Raw genomic sequence first — 7070 nt, forward strand, 5'->3', positions numbered from 1 at the left:
TGGAAGCTTGAACAACAGGAGCAGAGATTAAAAATTTAGAAAGAGGAAGCCCATTGTAATTAGTTTTAAAGATGGAGTAGAATTTTGTCCACTTTTCAGATTGACATAGTATTATAGGTTAAAGAAGACATTTGACCATAGCATGGAGTTTAATAGCCTTTCATAAAATTTAGCATGTGAAATTGCATCTCTAATTCTCATATAAAACTGAATAGAGTGAATTAACTATCACTTCTAGTACAAATTCATTGAGTTAAAACTAATTGGAAGCATAATAATAAATGTTGTCAACAAGAGCTGGATAATAAATGTGCTAATATGGACAGGGATAAATCCCACCAGGCTTCAACCCTACAAAAAAGGACTACAGGAAACTATAGAATGAGACAGTGAGATAGTCTTCCCCAGGGAAGAGAATACCAATTGATTATCCAATACAAAATATTCATCCCTGAAAACACACATATAAGTAACATTATATAGACTGAAGAGGGTATATTTATATAGAGAAATAAGTAAGTATATATGTAGATATATATTGTTTTTAATATAAATATTTATGTATATACATATCTATAACAAAAATAACGCAAAAAGAGGCTATCAATTTGAGAGAGCAAGGAAGACTATGTGGAAGTGTTTGAAGGAGGAAAGGGAAGGGGGAAATGATGCAATTATATTATAATTTCAAAAAGATAAATAATGCTATTTCAATGCATCCTAAGGCACTGAGATGGACTTGGGTCACAGTCTGCAGATATGCACTTTCATATTCATTATTATGTATTTTTGTGACACTCCAGAATTTCCATTAATGCGTCTTGCCCTTCTTATCAAGGAATATTTGAAAAACTCCTGTTTGTAGAAAGAGTATAAAGTAGAGGCACAAGGGTGTTCCAAGTTTCTTCTGACATTTCTTTTCCCTTCTGAAATGAACTTTAAAGACTCATTCCAAATGCTATGAAATATAAACCTGAATAAAGATTTAAATTTACATGGGGGCACTTCTCTGACTTGTCTTTCAGTTCTCCCATAAACTACTAGTTCCATTCATTAAATGTGGCAAATAGTAATATTTATGATACCCAACTCCATGGTCAAGGATTTATTATTCTCTGCTTATTGGACACCTTGAGACTCTCAGTGGAGGAGTACAGCGTGTGTGTGCACACAATATCAGGAATGCATGGTCTCCCATGAAAGAGCCACATGCTCCAAATATTCACCAACATCTTACCTTAAGATCCAGGAGAGCCCTAACCTATCTTCTCTGACTGCTGTTGAACCCATGAATGGCCTGATCCCAGCTTTGGCATTGGCAGCTCTGCTGTCAAACTCTAAGTGAATATGATTACCCATCTCTGTATTTGTGCATTCTCATCCTCTTATCATGCACCTGAAGCTGGTAAAAAAAAAAAAAAATGATCACTTTACACTCATACTACTTTCTGGTTGGAATAATCCTGGATGGGACGTGTGTGGTGGACAGAAAAACCATGGTGTAATGAGTATTAGCAGTCTTAAAACTATAATACCCAGGCACTCATCTTGTATTTCACAAGAGATGAACAAATAATTATATGAATGTCAATTAAGATGAATGTTTAGCGGGGAAATAGGATGACCTAGTAGTCATAGGTGAGAGGCATCTGGGACAAAGGGGGAGTGTCAGGATTTCAGGTCAAGGAAGATAAAGTGCCAAACACCAAGGAAAAGAGCATCTTGGTGTGCATGGAAACAGTTACATTCTTCTCATGCAGACAAAACAGATAATCATTATTTTTCTTCAAGTTGTTAGTATTAGTAATTTTGAGCATACTATAGATGAAGACGTGTGTTGTGGAACATTACTTGTTATGTAAAGATGTGTCACGTTTGTTTATATTGCAGAATATTACTTTAACTATGTAAAGGTGTGTTATAATTGTTTGTGCTGCATTTGTTTAACTAACTAAAGATGTGTTGCTGTTTCACCTTGCCTGACTAAGGCACCCAATTGGTCTAATAAAAAGCTGGATGGATAACAGCTAGGTAGTAGAGGGATAGGCAGGGCTGGTGGGCAGAAAGAATAAGTAGGAGAGAAAAGAACAAGGGAAAAAGAGAAGAAGATGCTCGAAGCCAGCTAGCCAAGCAGCTGCCAGCCGGAAAGACATGGAGGAAGCAGGGAAAGTAACATATACAGAATGAAAGAAAGCTTAAAAGCCCCAAAGCAAAACACAGATGAAGAGAAACTGGTTAAAATAAGTTACAAGACCCAGTGGGACAAGCATAAAATAAGGCCGAGCATCCATAACTAATAGTAAGTCTCCATGTTATGGTTTGGGGCCTGGCAGTCCAAGAAAGACTGCTGTAGACATGAGTTAAGAGATTACCATTTAGAAATATTTCAAGAGTGCTCACAGTTTGTGATGTTCTCAACACTACTTATCAATGTAAGGATCAAATCTGAGACTAGAGACAGTCTGGCACAGTGAAGAAAAAGGTAACATTAAGGAAAGACAACCCAAGATATGTGTAACATACACAGGCACTGAAGGTAAGAGATTTCCTACCTCAAAAAATCTACAGATGTGTATACTTAATACTAGCACTCTGTGCAAGTGGGAGACATTGTTTTTGCATTATTATCACAATATCACATATATGTTACCTTAAACCACTTAGAAAATGACTATAGGTGACAACTAGATTTTAAATATATATATATATATATATATATATATATATATATATATATATATATATATATGTATATATATATATTTGAATGATATGTCTCTCATGTTCTAATTCAGCAAAAATGTTACTAAGTATAAGAAATTAAAACCTGAAATTTTCCCTTGAAAAGCTTATTGTCAGTTATAAGAGACAAACATGTAATTAGAGAATATCGAATTATTATAACAACATATGAAAATGGAAAGAGATACTTCACTAAATCTTCCTCAAGTAAACAGTGTTGAGGAAAAAATTGCAATATATGTAATTTAGTTAGAGCAATAAAAGGTGTTATATAGGGTTCAAAAACTAACCTACGATAGCCATGTTTCCAGATTTGAATGGGTACAATAAGCATATAGCAAGCAAAAATACAAATAAATAAACAAACAGCAAGTAGCAGATAGAAAGAAGTAACAGACCGAGAGCAAAAGATCATCAAATCAGTCACTCCCTACTTCCAGCCAAGATAACTACAGCAGCATGACAGAGAAGGGAACTGAAAGTGACATCATCAAGTCAGGGCTTACAATGTCCACCAGAAATCAACTGGGGAAGTCGAGGCAGTCATCTGGAGTTCCAGATTGAGCTCTGTCTCCGTGGCCGAGCTTGTCTTCCCTTTCCCACCAAAGCATGTTTATTCCACGGCATACATGGCAGTAACCTCTGATAGCAACGGCTTACCTTCCTCTGTTGTCAAAAGCAGTGATTTCAATACCCTTACCTGCTTGCTCTTTCACTTCCCCTGGTGCGGAGTTGAGGGACCAGGACTCTCTCCTATAAGAATTCAAATATGCCTGTCAATCACCTGGACAGCACAAAAGTTTCTCACAAAAAAAAATGCTTATTCCAAAGAGTTTTTAAAATAGTATAAATGTAGGTTAGAACAGTTTTCTCTCTAATAATTGTCCCCTCTTACCCCTTGAGATGATGTTCTGCTCCATAATTAATTCTGCCTATCATCTATGTTATACTTTGTTTATCTCATCTAGATTTTTTTTGGATCAACACCACAGGGGCCAGGGAGACAAGTTGAGTTAAGATAATGTTCCCAGCAACAAGCTTACTCCAGACTGTCTTATAGACACAAGTGAATGTAAATGATTATAATTTTGTATCTCCCTATTTCATAGCAAATATTTTAGGACTGAATATCTACACATTATTGAACATGGCTAACTCTGTTGATGGACCAAATGCCTGTTGGTTTCTTACTTTTATTTTATAGTGTTTGTAAATGTGCTGTTCACTTTTACAGTAAAAAAAAAAAAAATCGCATATGTGTATTTTTCATGGTGCAAGAACCTCTCAAATTTTGTAGTGTCTTTCCTTTTAAATAAATTTCAGTCACTAACTTTATCTTCAGGATTACATTAAAGAATTTTCTCTAGCAATTGCATTTGAGGGCCAAAGATAACAAAGTAAAACCCTCCAAGATTCCAGAGAATTTTTTTCTCAAGGTATTTCCTTCATTATTATCTCAGAAAAAAGATGAAGTGAGAGAGAACTCAGATCTCAGGATATTGTTTCAAAAGATAATTATATAAAAGTGTCTCATGCGGTGCCTTGTGCACAGGAATAGATGTTCATGTGGAATTAGGTTCATTTGCACAGTCTCCCCTAATATCCCATTAGTCAGTTTGGGGAAAAGTCTGCCTGAGGGTTTTTCAAGTTCATACTCATTTGCATTTGTGATGGTGGCCACGGAAAATTGCACTGTCTCTTTACAAATGCAATTAAGAGGGAAAAAAAAAAAAAAAACTTGGGAAGGTTCTGGCCTTTTAGATTTTCATGAAATTTTCAGTGTCTGATTTGACATTTAAGTTTCTGATTTTCTGTGATCTGTCATTTATGAACGCTGCAGTGAATAAGCGAGTCATTAAACAGCTGCACAATTTGGGGGACTTTTCACAGCCCAGTCATCAAACACAGCAGGGGATCAGTGAGGATTAGGCGCAGGGAAACAGACAGGCGTTTTAATTTGAGTAATATTAACATTCGCAGACTGTCATATTAGGAACGTCACTGGCGGTGCGCGAGCTCTGCTACTGAGGCAAAGGCTGCAAGCGACAAAGAAAGGGCAGCAGCCACGCAGAAGTGTCACCCATGGCTGGAGGGTAGGAAAGCCAGGTGAGGCAGGACTCAAAGAGACACCAAGGGGAGCCCCCAGAACATTCCCAGCTTCGGGAAAATGCCGCATCCTACTCCAAAGCGTGTCTATAAAGAGATTGCATTTTCCGGTTGCGGGCCATCAGCCTGCAGTGTCTCTTTGTTGTAATGAGGACATTACAGAGACACAGGGAAGATAACAAATCTATAACATGGCTCCTGACTAAGTGAAAACGTGAGTCATTAGACAGCTGCACGGGTTTGGGGGACTTTTCACAGCCCAGTCACCCAAGGCAGGGACTCCAGAATTCAGAGACTCCTGGCGTCCGGGGCTCAGTGAAACTGTTTACAGATTCAGGTACCTACAGGATAACTCCTGGTAATAAATCAGAGGTGGGTTTTGACAGAAGACGGATGGGAATTGACAGAGAAAATTAAAAGTATACAGACAGTCAAATGGCAAGCTAACTGCCGTCTGAAAATTCTAAGACCAAAAATCAGTGTGCGAACAATGCTGAGCAAGGGGAAACGGCGTTGAGTCTGCCTTGTTCAGCTTCTCAGTCTGTTGACACTTTCAATACTGTATAGTGACCCAGTATATAGTGACCCAGTGGCTACGGACCTAGCACAGCCTTCGCCAAATGCAGCATCTCCCCCTCCACCTCTGAAACCAAGGACTCGGGCACCCACCGCCCCACAGGAGAGCACCGTTGAGAGCAGACTAGAGGCCTTCACGTCTACATAAGGGGTGTAGACAGTGGAGGTCAGAGAGGTTACACCTCTGTGATTAGTCAGGAGCCAACTAACAACATTCTTGTTCCTTAATTACACACTAGTGGAATGTTAAGGAAAGAGAGCTTACATATACCTACACAGGGCGTGGATAAACTGAGAACTCTAGATAACGTTTCTTTTAATCCTACAGAAGATCTGTCGGTGTGTCACTTCATTGTGAAAAACAGCTTCCCTGGCATGCAAAGTAAACAAGGACACGAAACCCATCTTCCCGGCAGCTAAATCAACTGATTACTTCTCCTAAAAAGTGTCGAATCATTGTGAACAGATAAAAACTGGCAATTCGTTTCTGTATTTCCAGTTTGCTTTCATTGAAAAATAAAATGATTTTGTCTTCTTATTTTCTTTTAATTAAACTCCCAGAACCAAAATAGCATTCTTTTAATGGAATTATCTTTTAATGGGATAAGTACTTTACAGAACCTGGGGTTTTAATTACTTGGCACTTCATTTTGGGCCTTCCTTGGCCTGGGAGTCTTCCACAATACTAAAACTTACTTATGTGCAAGAGAGGAACTCTCTAAGAATTAGACATTTCCATACTTGCTTCTCTTTATTTCATTATTACCTCTATCATCTTCATGGTTCAGCTTATCTGGTATCATTTTATGTGCTCCAAACTAACAATGTATTAAACAGCAATATTGATAAACGTATTTGTGAAGGAGAAATCCTAGCTTTGGAAAACTGAACTGACAGGTTGGTGTTTTCTGAAAAATGATGGAGCTTCAGCATTAATACCACTAGTCCTTAAATTTCAGAACTATATCTCCTTAAGCAGTACACACACACACACACACACACACACACACACACACACACACACACACTAATTACTTCAGAAACTCACCAGAGAGAATAGGAGGACAATTGAGGAAACAGGAGTCATCTCTCACAAATACTGCAACAGTGAATTCTACTGAAAACATGATCGGAGAGTAACCTTAGTAAGTGCAGATGGAGACAGAAGAGAGGAACATGGAGAAGTGGGATCAGGTACAGAAGGACTGAATAAAGTAATAGCAGAGTCAAGTATCACACTCACCCACCATGAATTTCTCCCTGCCACTTCCTCTCCCGGCCCCCCCCCCCCTGCGCCACCCCTGCCAACTTCTTGAGAGGAAGAATAAATATCCTGATTCAGAGTATATGTATGCATAGCTAGCCTACATCCCTGTGTCTCTCAAATCTTCCCATATGAGCTTGCAGAAGACGTGGGTGAGTGTGTGTGTGTGTGTGTGTGTGTGTGTGTGTGTGTGTGTGTGTGTGTTGTAGACTGTCCATTTCTCCATAGGGCCACTATTTGGTAAAACCTGTATGTGGAGGAAATCATCACAGAAATGGAGCTGTGGTCTGTTAATGTTCTTGGCTGCAGGAGTGCTGGTCCATTACCTGTTACCTCTTTTCAATCAACAAAAAACGCTTTCTTTCAAAATCAGTTTAAAATA

At 38.5% G+C, this 7070-nt stretch overlaps 1 long non-coding RNA gene across 1 annotated transcript in view; it reads right to left on the minus strand.

The window, feature by feature from the left end:
- The window catches only part of LOC128112183 (uncharacterized), an 82608-nt gene extending 76055 nt beyond the window's left edge, over positions 1–6553 (minus strand). The window contains exons 1-2 of the long non-coding RNA XR_008218898.1: positions 6473–6553; positions 3443–3495 (exon numbers count right to left, since the gene is read on the minus strand). This is a non-coding gene — a long non-coding RNA (uncharacterized LOC128112183). The remainder of the gene's footprint in view (positions 1–3442; positions 3496–6472) is intronic.
- Positions 6554–7070: the final 517 nt, after the last annotated feature.

Source organism: Peromyscus californicus, unplaced genomic scaffold, assembly GCF_007827085.1.
Source record: "Peromyscus californicus insignis strain IS unplaced genomic scaffold, ASM782708v3 Scaffold_16__1_contigs__length_79575227, whole genome shotgun sequence".
Classification (NCBI taxonomy): Eukaryota; Metazoa; Chordata; class Mammalia; order Rodentia; family Cricetidae; genus Peromyscus; species Peromyscus californicus.